The sequence below is a fragment of the Ranitomeya variabilis genome, chromosome 5, assembly GCF_051348905.1.
Source record: "Ranitomeya variabilis isolate aRanVar5 chromosome 5, aRanVar5.hap1, whole genome shotgun sequence".
Taxonomy (NCBI): Eukaryota; Metazoa; Chordata; class Amphibia; order Anura; family Dendrobatidae; genus Ranitomeya; species Ranitomeya variabilis.
This window is the reverse complement of record NC_135236.1, coordinates 322,176,276-322,190,832: the sequence shown is the minus strand read 5'-3', so window position 1 is coordinate 322,190,832 and position 14,557 is coordinate 322,176,276.

Sequence of the window (14,557 nt, the reverse complement as noted above, 5' to 3'; positions counted from 1 at the left end):
CATGTTGAGTCCACTAAGTTTGCACCTCGCTACTTGGGTCCCTTCAAGGACCTCGAACAGTTTAATCCTGTGGTCTACCGTCTAGCCCTTCCTCCATGCCTAGGTATCACCGACACCTTTCATGTGTCCCTCCTTAAGCCAGTATACATGTCACGGTTTTCTGAGTCATCTGCCGGGACATCGGGTTCGTCTACGGATGATTACGAGGTGAACACTATTTTGGGGTGCAAGGTGGTTCGTGGCAAAAATTTTTATTTGGTGGACTGGAAGAGTTACAGTCCTGAGAGCCTGCTGAGCACATTTGGGCTCCGCAGCTCATTGCTGCCTTCGAACGTAGCGAGGCCCAAGTTAGGGGTCAAGTTCCTGCCTCTGTACAGGGGGAATCTCAGGCCATCTCCACTGCGGTCTCCCATTCTTCTCCTGCCACAGTGGAGCCTGCTCAGCGGTGACGTCGGTCCCAACGTCTTGCTCAGTCTGACTCTGTACAAAGAGTTACTGCTGTTTTTCCTGCTTCTGCCATTGAAGTCAGTGCTGGGCAGCGGCGAGCAGACGCTTCTGGGACTAAGTCTTGCTTTTCTCATTCTGAGCATGCCCAGAGGAAGATCTCTCAGTGGAGATCGAGGGTCACATGATCAGATACTGCAGCTAAAGCCATTGGTCCTTCAGGAAGGTCCTGTAGGTGCTCACGCTCTGTGGCAGCCTGTCATTGGTCCTTCTAGGAAGGTCCTGTACGTGCTGCAACTATTTAAGGCTCGCATGGCCGCGCGCTAGTTTTGTTCTAAGTTATGTGCTTTGCGCCAGTGTGGTCATGTGCGTTTGTTTCAGGGACCCGGCTGAAATAAGCCCCTAGAATGCTGGCACCTCCGGCGAGGAGATTTTGTGTGTATTTATTCAGGGACCTGGCTGAAATAAGCCCCTAGAATGCTGGCACCTCCGGCGAGGAGTTTTTGTGTGCATGCATGACCACTGACTGCTCTCAGTTTGGGTAGTTAGCCTGTGCCACTGTGAAGTCAAACAGGGCGCAGTACTTTGTGTTCACTGCTACTCTGTGAAGTAACAGAGTTAGCTCATACCGCCATATAGTTCCGTCGTTTGCTAGCAGCAGGTTCTTCTGCACGGTGGACCCCGGGCTGCGAACGCATCTATTATAATAAAACCTCTAGATTTACTCGGTGCATTCTGCTAGCCCTAACAGCCAGTGCCTGAACATCATCCCCCAGTCCATGTGCAACCAGTCCCTGAAGTTCCTGGTTTTATGGGACATTGCATGAACCTTGTCTCCCGGTCCGTTCTCGGTAGGTTCCTGTATCAGTATCCGAGATCCATGTATCTGTATGTGTGCCTCTGATTGTTCCGTGTATCCGGACTGCGAAAACCAGTCTCTAAATCATAACCCTTGGTATGAGCAGCTCCAGTACCAGTGACTGCCTAGGAGTGGTTTCTGGTGGCTACCTGCAGCCCACAGGGTACTTTTGTTTTTTGCTTTTAGTTTGGGGTATTTTATCGATATTTATAATGAAATGAATGATGTTTTAAGGGAATATGTTTACTACCTGCAGCCCAGCCTGTCTTCACCATTAGGAGTTACAGTAAATGTCGGGTAGTCACATAGCTACTTCCCTCTAAGGCACCTCTTATGGCAAAGTGGGTCCATGAACCACATGCGTCACCCGAGGGGATTGACAGATTATAATGCTCCTGAAAAAAAAACTGTACTATGCTGTGCTCCGGAATAAATAATTGGCCATCACTGTGTTCCCTGCATAAAATATGCCCCCCCCCCACCCACTGTCCCTCTTACGGTACATGGTCTTGACACTGAAAGACACAATTATACCAACTCTGAACTTTTAGAATCGGCTCTGAAAATGACCCAACATCACTTTGGTAGTACAGCAAATGCAGAAGCCTGTGAGACACATTGGCCGTTGGATCAAATGCTCTTCCAGCGCTATCCTGCCAGCTTCACCTGGGGCAAGTAGCCAAACACTAGATATGTCACTGCTGACTGTGTGTACAGACAGATTTTGATAATTAGTTTCATACAAAGTAGCTGTATATTAACCCCTTAACGACCGCTGATATGCAGTAAAATGGTGTACGTAACCATTAAAACTTTTAAAGTACTGTATGTAATCCTTACAATCCCTTTTTTGTTGTTTTCCCCCTTGTGGTTTCTTACTCCATATAGTGGGTAATATTGAAACCCTCAGTCAGACGGAAGAGCCCGGTAATAAGATGGGACCAGGCTTTGATGTGCGTTGCTGGATACTGTGTAACACTGTAGGGAGGATTCCTTAGAATGTTATATTAGGAGGTGTTACAAGAAGCCTGGAAAGTGTGTCTGACTACTTTTACACCAGGAAGAACCAGCTACCAGTCCTGTACTAGTTGCATGACTTAACCACTGGAAGACAGGCCAGAGAGCATAAGAAATATTGAGGTCAGCAGATAGAGAGGACCTCTGTCAGAGTAGTTGGGAAGAAACTCCAAGAATTTAATCCTACAAAAGAAGATGCTGTGCATACTAAATTGATTGTAAGCTATCCTATATTAAAAACCAAGGCTATATTGTGTTAGGTGTTGAGTTCCCGCCAATTAACAGGGGGAATCTTGAACCACGTCCGCTGCAGTCTCCCATTCTCCTCAAGCCACAGTGAAGCCTGCTCAGCTGAGATATTTACCCCAGCATCTGGCTCAAGCTGATACTGTGCGCTTAGTTACTGTTGCCTTCCCAGGCTCTGCCTTTGTAGTCAGCACTGATCTGAAGTGAGCAGGCATTTTTGGGACTAAGTCCTGCTTTCCCCATACTGAGCTTGCCCACAGGACGACCTCCCATTGGAGGTCAGGGGTCACATGCGCAGGTCTTGTTGCGACTCCTATTGGACCATCAGGAAGGTCCCGGAGCACTACTGCTATAAAAGGGGTGTGGGTGAGGGTGTTTGTTTGTTTTCTGGTGAAAGCTCCAAATCATACCCATACCTAGAGTTGTTGAATTCTCGCCAATGTTGGAACTGCCTACCACCAGTTAGTGCCATCCAGCACAAGGCACAATCTCACAGCTTCCATTAGCAGCGTTAGCCAGTGTGGCGTCGTGCGCAACTAGTGCGCTTTCCAGTCGCTAGTTAGGGCGGTTAGTGGTGTCCGCCAGAGCAGCACTGCGCCCATCCAGTGTGCTAAATCTATTTAGTTTAGTTTTTCCCTGACACCACTGTAGCAGTGTCGAGCGCAAGAGGTCTAGAGGGACTCTTACCCTCTTGGGGCAGAGTTCTGTGACTCCTTGCTTGCGCTCTCTGTGCGGTATCACGGCCCTGTGATGCAACAGGGTTCGCTTCCTTCATACAGGGTGAAGCTAACCCATATGTGTCTTCTCTTTACACCGCCATATAGTCCGTCATTACCGAATAGCAGGTGTCTTTTCTGCATGGTGGACCCCGGACTGCGAACGCATCTTATGTCGCCTCTAATTAATATTTGGTGTGTTCAGCCAGTCCTAACATATGGACTGGCTGTTAAAATATGAATGCAACCCACTCAAACATTATTCAGCCACCTAAGTATCAACCTCAATTCAACTATGTGGATGAATTATTGTTTGTAGGCTGTGTTAGAGTGTAACCACTCAGAGACCCACAGTGGCATGGTGTCAGGACTCTGAACAATTTTTACCTTTTGTGCATTACTGCCCTTTTTCAAGATGGCGTCTTTGGTCTCATGTCTCACTGTGTCTTCCTGCTATAAAACTCCACCCCACCCTTCAGTCTGTGCTAGAGTATTCTGCCTTGCATCCAGCTCCTGCCTCCAGCCTCTGATTACTCCCTGGCTTTACACCTGCTCCTGTGAACCTGTGTGGTGATCCTGCTACTCTGCTCTGAGTTCCTGCTGCATACACAAGTTTCCAGTAATCCTCCTTCATCTGCTGTTCGTGTTTACTTCCATCTGCATTTGCTGGACATGTAAGCTGTTTCTGCTTTGCAATAACCTGAGACTATTAACCAGGCCTCCCTGGTTGAGCTAAGATATAATTTGAACTGCCTAATAAGCATATCTATCTGTGCCTGGACTAAGACAAGGATTTATTCGTGTCAAGTATCCTCAAGAATAACTGTGCTTCATAGACTTTCTGCTTGATTGCATTTTCCTCTGAAGTTTCCTACAGCCTGCTAAGCTGCGTTTATTATTTGCACCAAGTGTTGTGGACTTGAGTCTCTCTTTGCACCTGTTTGAATCACTGTGTGATAATATAGACTTTACCACTTATAAAACTGTGTCCTGTAGTTGTCTTGTTCCACGCAAAGAGTCTCCTGAGTTATCCCCTATAATTACTACACATGGTAAGCTACGATGAGTAGACTAGTCTAGACTGGTTGCAACATCTTCAGAGATTGAAATCCTCAATTTTGGTTAAGCAAGCGCCACACTCCACAATTGTGACATCTAGCTTAATAAATATGTAAAACTGCAAAATCTGGGAGAAATTCTAGTATTTGATATGCGTTAGGACTGCTTTTCCCTCATCAACTCCTGGTCACATCATCTAGTGGTAGTTTAGGCAGAAAATTATTTATCTGGCTTTTTCCATCTTTTCCCATGTTGGGATCTTATTTAATTATTTGTTACTGCATCATTTGTTTTTTTCATTTCTTACAATTATATTACTTATAACTAATTTCCATTTTTCTGTATTGTCATCTATATCTAGAAATTGTACCTGCATTACTGAGTTTACTTTAAGATATTGTACCCGTTACCCTTGCTTGTCCATGTTGGAGAGTTTCCGGCTGCATCAGGGTCAGACACCTGAGGTCTTTACATATTGTGAATCTTAAATAGTTTTATTTGATCTTCTATCATAAAATAATATTTTTCATAGTTTAATAGCTACCATTATTCATACTACGCATATACAACAATTGGATCTGGATGAGCCATTACTTTATAGCATACAAAGGATTTACGTGTATTACTTGGAGCGCTTCTTATATCCTAAATAGAGAGGAAATGTTTGACAGTAAAGCTATTGTGCATATGTGTCTATGGTATTACAATGGTGCATTGTTTTAGAAATTTATTGCAAGGGCTTGTACGTGAAAAGTTTCACTGATTATAATTAAATATGCCAATGTGTTCATTACTTGGTTAAGACTGTTGGTTGGCATTCAAACTGTCTGCTTGAAAACACAATTGTTCTTTCACTAATGGCCATGTTGGGAACGTCAGGCCACATGGCAATAACTACAGTATGGAAGTGATCTGTATAATATACATAGCCTTAAGGTCTGGCATGCCTTATGACTCTTTAAACAATGTACGCACTGTTCAGAATCTCTCCTAAGCTCATGAAGGACTACTTGTGATGAGATTCCAGGATTGCGAAAAATGTACACTTTCTTTGTAAGACTTGAAGAATTCATAGATAACAAGAAGGTAGCTACTTTTCAATGCTTATAAAGAAGATGAGCAGGGGTTGCACTTACACTTATTCTTTTGGGTATAAGGGCATTCATTGGCCTCTCTGTCATACAGTCAATGCTAGTGTTCTCATTTGCACTATGTCAACACTGGTTATTAACCCTCAATTATGACATACTTCTTTTAGTTTTGTCAAATATGTTTACCTCTACTCTGCAATGTTCCTAGTTCTGTACAGAGATTGTTTTATTCATTATTTCTGTACCAATAGATCACAGTTTGCTTTATCCTTATTTTACAATGCTGATTGAATTTTCGCTCTGCTGTGACATCGCTATGTTCTTCAATCATTAAAGGGAATCTGTCAGTAGGATTAGCCCTCCTAAGCCATCTATATGGGCATGCAGGTCATAGGAACCTGAATAAAATGAAATCTCAATATCTGTGGAATGATGTCTTCCTCCAGAGAAATGCAAGTTTTTCTTATATGTAAATGAGCTGTAAAGATCTCTGGGCCAGACACTGATCTACATGAGAATCTGCCTCCAGAGCTTAGTTTTAATTAAAAGGAAAGTTACCAGTGTGATGTGCAATGGCTACTCTCTGCTCTCACTGCAGAGCTATATGTGATTATAACTGACACGTCTGCAGGTTCCTCTCAGCTTCAACTTCCAGCTAGCAGGCAGTCAGTGTTGCAATACTGTTGCAATACAGCAGAGCTGAGAGAACTTCAGCTACTAACATGTTTATTATGAGGCAAGTTCAGTTCTACTATTCTTTGATAGTTACATGTCTCACACTGGGAATGCGACATTTCAGTTATAAGCAGCTCTGGAGGCAGAATCTCATGCAGACCAGTGTCTAGCCCATAGCCATTTACACATTTAAAAAAACCATAGATTTCTTTGTAATAAGACATCGGATCATAGATTTCAAAGTATCATTTTATTCAGCTTCCTGAATAATCCTACTGACAAATTTCCTTAACTGTAACCATAGTCTTAATCTTTGTCTTGTACTCATCATTTTCATACTGTGCATCTGTAACAAGGTGGCATGGGGTGGTAGTCATGACCGAGTCTATTAAAGCAACAGTCCAGAAGTATCCCGGCCCCTTGCACATGAAATAGACAGGTGCAGTCCCAATCCTACAGCACAGTCACTTACCTTCATTCAATACTCACTGCAGCCACTGAGGGTGAGGATCCAGGAAGAACACGACAGGCACAGTTCTGATCCAACAGGGAAAACTTTACTGTACATGAAACAATGCTTCCTGCTCTGTCCCTGCATCTGCTTGAAGCCGGTCAGCATCAGTGGCTCCCCTTTAAATTGGAGTGTCACAATAGTCTTTCTGAAAATGGTCCTCTGGTCCCAGGGTCCATCCACTCTGCCTGGCAGATGATAGCAGCAGTCTGTGACAGCCTTTATTCCCCAGCTGGGGGTCCTTTCTGTCCCAGACGGGGACACATAACCTGCCTGGGGCAATCCTGCCCAGGCTCTGACTAGAAGCAGGAACATGCTACTCTTTACCTCCTGGCTGGACCAGCCCCTTTTTATTGACTCTTTCTATCCCTACCCTAAAAAAAACCAGAAAGCATATACAACACAGGTTATACGTTAAGAGAATATATTAAAACAATAAAAACACAGCACATGGATTAACATACGGGTACCAGATGAGGCGAGAGAGAGGGGGAAAATGAGGGTCCCCGCCACCTCCTTACACATCACTACATACAAAAACAGGTATATGCATATATTCTTATCATTCATGCACTGCAGCTTCTACTACAGCTGTTTAATAATTCTATTTTGTGACAATATTCTATTATCCCTATATGAGACACTATGACCATTCACATTAAATGTGTGGTCTGTTTAATTTATAACCTTTACTGTCTGTAGCGTAGCTACCAGGTTGTAGAGGATGTGGTTGCCCTGGGCTCTGTGTTCAGATGGGCTCATCCAGAGCTACATCATCACTCAACACTGGGATACTCAAGTCTTGTGCATGCACTGGCCTAGTGACAGCATGTTAATCTAACTGAAACTCACCGGTGAACTCGTCAGGATCTTGGATTAGGTGAGTATATAATTTTTGTTTTTACTAAATATTATGGGGGCACCATAAACACTGGGGGGCCCTGAAACAGTGGGGGGAACCCTCATACATTATAGGAAGTACTGTGGGGGCCTTTATAAAGTGTGGTGTCCATTATAAAGTGTGAGAGCTTATGTAGGGGAGATAATGTAGGGGGCCATTATATAGTTTGGGGGATAATGCAGTGGCCATTATACAGTTTGGGGGATAATCTAGGAGCCATTATATAGCATGGAAGCTAATGTGGAGGCCATTATACAGTATGAGAACTAGTCTGGGGACTACTATGGAGGCAGTAATACAGTGTGAAGGCTTCTTTGGGGGTCATTATACTGTGTTTTGGGGGGGAACAGTGGCAACATCATGCTATGTATAGCGGAGCTGTGGGGGTATCATTTTGTATATAACGGAGATGTGGGCACATCATACTGTGTATAGGGGAGCTGTACTTTGGGTGACTCAGTGGACATTATTAAATGTCACTGTAAATGGTCACTTAAGAAGCATAATTGTTATAGGAGCACTCGGAGTATTGTGGCTGTCAAAGCGACAAAATGTGGACATTCAAGTAATTGAGCTAGTATCCATTTTGGTTCATGAACTCTTTTCCTCCTTTCTGCTCCTCATTTTTTGGATATATTGGATAAATAATGCCTACAGTTTATAAGGATTATTGCCAGGTATTTCCACATACTGTTATTCTAAATGTAAGCTAGTAGCTAAAAATAAAAAGTATCTTTATCAGAACTGGACATAATAATATATTTTCACCATCAGTATTTGATACTGTGTGGAAAATTAGTATTTCATACAATCCCGATTTTGCAAGTTTTGCCATCTACAAAGTATGGAGAGGACTGTTTTTCTAAAGTACCAGTCCCGAGTGCCAGGTGTTGATGTTAGACACTCACGTGAGTTTCTCACATCACACTCACAAGTGTGACACAGGCCACACAGGAGTATGTAATGTCCTTTCCTTTTTTCTTTAGTAAATAAATAATATAAAAAGAATAATGGCGTGGACTTCTGGGCAATTTTCCAAACCAGCAGAGGGAAAGCCAGCGACTGGGGGACAATGTTTATAGCCTGGGAAGGGGGTAATACCCATAGAGCTTCCCAGGCTTTTAATATCAGCTCACAGCTGTATAGTTAGCCTTTACTGGCGAATAAAATAGGGGACCCCCCAAAAAATGATGTGGGGTCCCCCTATAATTAATAACCAGCAAAGGCTAGGCAGATATTAATAACCTAGGAAGAGACCATATATATTGGCCCCCCGGCTACAAACACCAGCTCACAGCCACCCCAGAAATGGCGCATCTCTATGATGCGCCAATTCTGGCACTTAGCCTCGCTCTTCCTACTTGCCCTGTAGCGGTGGCAAGTGGGGTAATAGTTTGGGGGTAAATGTCACCTTTGTATTGTAAGGTGACATCAAGCCGGCTAAGTAATGGAGAGGTGTCAATAAGATACCTATCCATTACTGATCCTATAGTTCAGAGGTGTCAAACTGCATTCCTCGAGGGCCACCAACAGGTCATGTTTTCAGGATTTCCTTGTATTGCACAGGTGATAATTTAATCACCTGCACAGAATGATTCCAGCACCTTGTGGAATGTGTCATGATCTCAATGGCAAGAGATCATAGCATCAGCATATATAGGAACTAGCTCTTGGAAGATGGAAACTGAGCTGACCATGAACTAAACCTAACGCACAACTAGCAGTGGCCGGGTAGCATGCCTACGTTGATTCTAGATGCCCAGCACCAGCCGGAGGACTAAATAAAGCTAGCAGAGGAAAATATTAGTCCTAGCTCACCTCTAGAGAAATACCCCGAAAGGAGACAGAGGCCCCCCACATGTATTGGCGGTGAATCAAGATGAAATAACAAACGTAGTATGAAAATAGGTTTAGCAAATTTGAGGTCCACTTACTACATAGCAGAAGACAGAAAGGACACTTTCATGGTCAGCTAAAAACCCTATCAAAACACCATCCAGAAATTACTTTAAAACTCTGGCATTAACTCATAACACCAGAGTGGCAATTCCTGTTCACAAGAGCTTTCCAGACACAGTAACGAAACTACAGCTGTGAACTGGAACAAAAATGCAAAAACAAACATGGACAAGAGTCCAACTTATCTAGTAGTTGTCTAGGAGCAGGAACAAGCACAGAGAGGCTTCTGATAACATTGTTGACCGGCAAGCAACTAACAGAGCAGCAAGGTTATATAGCGACTCCCACATCTTGATGGGAACAGGTGAACAGAGAAGATGAAGACACCAGTTCAATTCCACCAGTAGCCACCGGGGGAGCCCAGAATCCAAATTCACAACAGGAATGCTAAGGAAATCCTGAAAACATGACCTGTTGGCGGCCCTCGAGGAATGCAGTTTGACACCTCTGCTATAGTTGTTATAGGTTAAATAAAGAGACAGACAGAATAAAGTATTTTAATGAAATAAAACACTACACAGTTTTCCCATCTTTATTGTTCTGCAAATTCCCTGAATCCCTCTATCTCCTGCAAGAAAAATAAAATAATAAACCAACACAAATACTCCCCGTTCTGACATAGTCCTTAATAAAGAGTGTCCCACGATGAGTCCATCTCTGCTACATCTGTATACCTGACATCCAGATGTAGCAGAGCTTGTAGATGACCGCCGGAGATAACTCTCCGGCGGACACCTGCACTGCAGTTCTCACAATCAGTTGATCAGTTTATTGTGAGAACCAGCCTAGTGATCGGAGGTAACCTCGGTGGTCACGTGCAAGGCAGTTTTCACGCTTAACTCAGTCATCGCGAGAACTGCAGTGGACGCCGCCTTCCTGCGGTCACAAGGAAAGAGATTACTTAAATTAGTTCGCATGCATTGTAAGCTGTGTTTATGCAATTATTGCTCATGTGTCTAATAATTAGATGCAGTTAGCAGAATATCAGAGGCCGACCAAGCTTGTGGATCAGCGAAGGTTGCAGGCACCGGTGGTCCAGTTCCGGCCTTTTCCCTGCAACCACCAAAGCCTGAATCCAGGTCACAGCCTTCATCACTGAGATTCTTGTGGACTGCAGATGGGCGAGCCAGGATCCAGTACCTGGTAAGCAGAGGACCTAGGCTGTTCGGAAGAGACAAGGAGGCGAGGCAAGTCAGGGGCTGGAGAAATGCTAGAGGGCTCCGCTAGCTGTAAGGAACCGAAAGTTGACATCCCATGGGAGGTTGTTATATACAACCGGCAGTGGAGAAGGGGGTTCATAGATGAATTTGGGACCCATCATCACATCTCCTACAACCAACTCCTACACCAGTTCCTGCACACCCTTATGCTCCTCTTCAACCTCCATCTCTGAGGTGCACCTCATTCACATCAACCGGAAGCTGGAATCTCTGAAGCACTGCCTCAGTTTAGCATCAACAGGCTTTGCTGAAGCTAACTGAACCTCTAATCAGGGATGGTTGGGTGTGATAATGCCCATAACCTGGTGGCGGCTGTGAAGCTTGGCAAGCTCACACACACCATGCTTAGCCCACATGCTCAACTTGGTAGTTCAGCGGTTTCTGAAAGCCTGTCTAGATATGCCAGAGCTTTTGGTCAAGGTACATCATGTCATTGCCCATTTCTGTAAGTCACCTGCAGCTGTCACTGCTCTGATGGTGCTGCAGCAGCATAAGCAAGTGCCACCTCTCTGACTGGTGAGTGATGTCACTATGCCCTGGAACTCCACACTGCACGTGCTGGCAAGGCTTTGTGGAATGCCAGCTCCAATACACCCATCGGTATTCTGGTCAGCCTCTGCACATAACTGAAGATTGAGCATGGATGTCTGATATTTGTGCAGTTTTCTAAGATTTTGAGGACTCCACAAATATGGTGAGTGGCGATGACGACATCAACAGCCCAACAATCCAGCTTTTCTGCCTACTTGAATAGTCAAAGCTGATAATTAAACATTAAGCTTTTCATGTTGACCTGGTGGGGATGGAGGGAGACATGAGACAGGGAGATACTACACAGCCCTTTTCATGTTGACCTGGTGGAGATGGAGGGAGACATGAGACAGGGAGATACTACACAGCCCAGTTTCATCTGATCTAGTCTCATCTGCTCAGTTCAGATTTGGTAACAATGAGGATTTGAAGGCTGAGGAGGAACTATTTTCTCACACTAGAGTTCATATGAGGTTATGCCAGCAGGGGGCGCAGCACCGCAAGTCTAGGTAGCTACGTTCCCCTGCCTCCCATTCATTCCCCAGCTTTTACAGGCAGGGGCGACAACTGCATTAGCAGGCTCCTGGATGTAAAAATCTTTAATCCCATTAGATGGATTTACAGCATGGGACTTGACTAACGCCGGAGAGGTATGGGATATTGTTATTTTTTTATTTTAACTTTGTTTCAGGTGACAAGGGTCTTCAACTGGATTGAGCGTATAATAACTATTGCAACACCATGTGTCTTTATTTCATTAAAATACTTTTTTCCTAATGTGTGTGTGTTTTATTAACCAATTACTGGTATTGGATTAATAATGGATAGGTGTCTTATTGACGCTTCTCCATTATTAACCTGGCTTAATTAACCCTTTATTAACCCATATCCCACCGCTACAGGGGAGTGGAAAGAGAGTGGCCAAGTGCCACAATAGGCGCATTCTACAGATGTGCCTTTTCTGGGGTGGCTGGGGGCAGATGTTTTTAGCCAGGGGGGCAATAACCATGGTCCCTCTCTAGGCTATTAATATCTGTCCTCAGTCACTGGCTTTACCACGCTGGTGGAGAAAATTGTGCGGGAGCCCACGCCAATTTTTTCTGTGATTTAACCCTTTATTTTAACAGCTAGAGCCACCAAATTTTACACAAAGACACTTCTTACATTAGTAGTCAGGAATATATAATAAAATAAGGGATATGAAATGGTCTACTGTATGTACACCATGTCTCATATCCTGTCGGGTTTGGGAAGGAAATTAAATATAAATATATATATATATATATATATATATATATATATATATAGGTGTCTCATTGACATATATATATATATATATATATATATATATATATACCTATTCTATGTGTATATAACTATACTATTTTTTCTATTCTAATCTGTCAGTGTGATTTTACTGTACACAGCACTGATTTGCCGGCTTTTCAAAGTACACCGGTGCGTAAAAATCGGACAGCAATACGGATGTCATACAGATGTTGCGATAAAAAAAATCGCATGACACTTGCATAACAATCGCATGATTTACCTCCATTTTTTTGGTCCTTAAATCGGACCATTTTTTCCTCTCAAGTGGAAAAGAGCCCTTAATCTGTTTAGAAGTTTTTCTGGGCTCTTTTGTTACCATTCGTATTATCAGTTTCTTTGATTTGTCATCAATTTTCATCCTGCGGCCACATCAAGGGAGGTTGGCTACAGTCCCATGGATCTTAAATTTCTGAATAATATGTGCAACTGTATTCACTGGAACATCAAGCTTCTTGGAGATGGGCTTATAACTTTTACCTTTAACATGTTTGTCGATAATTTTCTTTCTAATCTCCTGAAACAACTCTTTCATTCACTTCCTCTGATCCATGTTGAGTGTGATACAAACCATGTCACCAAACAGTACAGTGAGTATCTGTAGCCCTATTTACAGGCCCACTCAATGAGTCCAAGATTGTACACACCTATGATGCTAGTTATTGGACACACCTTGATTTAACATGTCCCTTTTGTCTCATTATTTTCAGGTGTACCATCATTTCTGTCCAGGTCTATTTCATGAGTTTTTTTTTTTTTAAATTCTGTAGAAGCATGGTTGAAAAGAAATGTCTGAATTTCATTTGTTCATTTTCATAGATCTTTTATTTATTATTACTTTTGTCAGATTCAAGTTTTTTCTGTGACCATTGTGGGTTTTTCTGTCATTAAATGAGGGGTACCAACAATTTTGACCACATGTGTATATTACCCTCCTGATCACTTTTTTATGGTTTTGCAATGTGTGCAAAGCCTATGTGATTGAAGTGCCACAACTACATTTTTGTTCACAATATATGAATGAGGTACTATGGTTTGAGCCTTCAAGGGTGTATGGATGACCCTGCTTGTAATTTTTGGCATACTTTGTACTGTGTGTAGAAGCTTGTGTGAGTGTAGGAGTACCACAACTACATTTTGTTAATATTTGAATGAAGTGCTGCAGTGGGTGCCTTCAAGGGTGTATTGATAACTCTTATTGTAATTTTTGGCAGGCTTCCACTTCATGCACAGCCTTTATGAGTCTAGGAGTACCACTACATGTCAATTTGAACAGAATGTGCGCAATGTCCTCCTTTGTGTGTCATACAGGGTGTTTCTGAGTCCCCCTTTCATCATGTATTTGTCAGCTCTCGCTTCCTTCATAAATTACACTGACATTTCCAATGTGATAATTTAGGTAAACCAAAACTGAAATGTTTAATATTTTTTTATATCCTTTTTTAATTTGCCCTATATACAAGGCATTATACAGGAAAGAATGTTTCTTAACAATTTCTCATTGATTTTGAATGTTTTATTGTCATTACTTGGAGTAAAATTGTGATACCATTCTCCTTCCATTCAGCACTTGTTCCATCCATTTCAACCTTTTCACTGCCCCAGGACATACTTGTAGAACCTTCTGGAAAAATGCTCAGATTTCACATTGACTCACATTATACTTGTTACACACAAGCATCTGAGCATTAAGGAATAGCTTGTTTCGAGTAATGAGCATCCAGGCATTTTAATGTTCGCTCATCTCTAATTATCATACTGCTGTAACTGAAACTGAGTGATGTGCTATATATTCCATGATGCCCTTTGCTTTCTACCACCAATAAGCTTAATGGAGACAAAGTAAGCCAATTGAGACCTGCATTTTCTAGTACCTCTGCCCAGATGCCAGTGGTGGTGGTGTTTCTGCTGTTGATAGCAGCTCCAAATTCTTAGCCATGGTATGTTTGTTTGTTTGTTTTTTACACTGTTAAGTACACTACTGTTGCCTCTTTTACTTTTA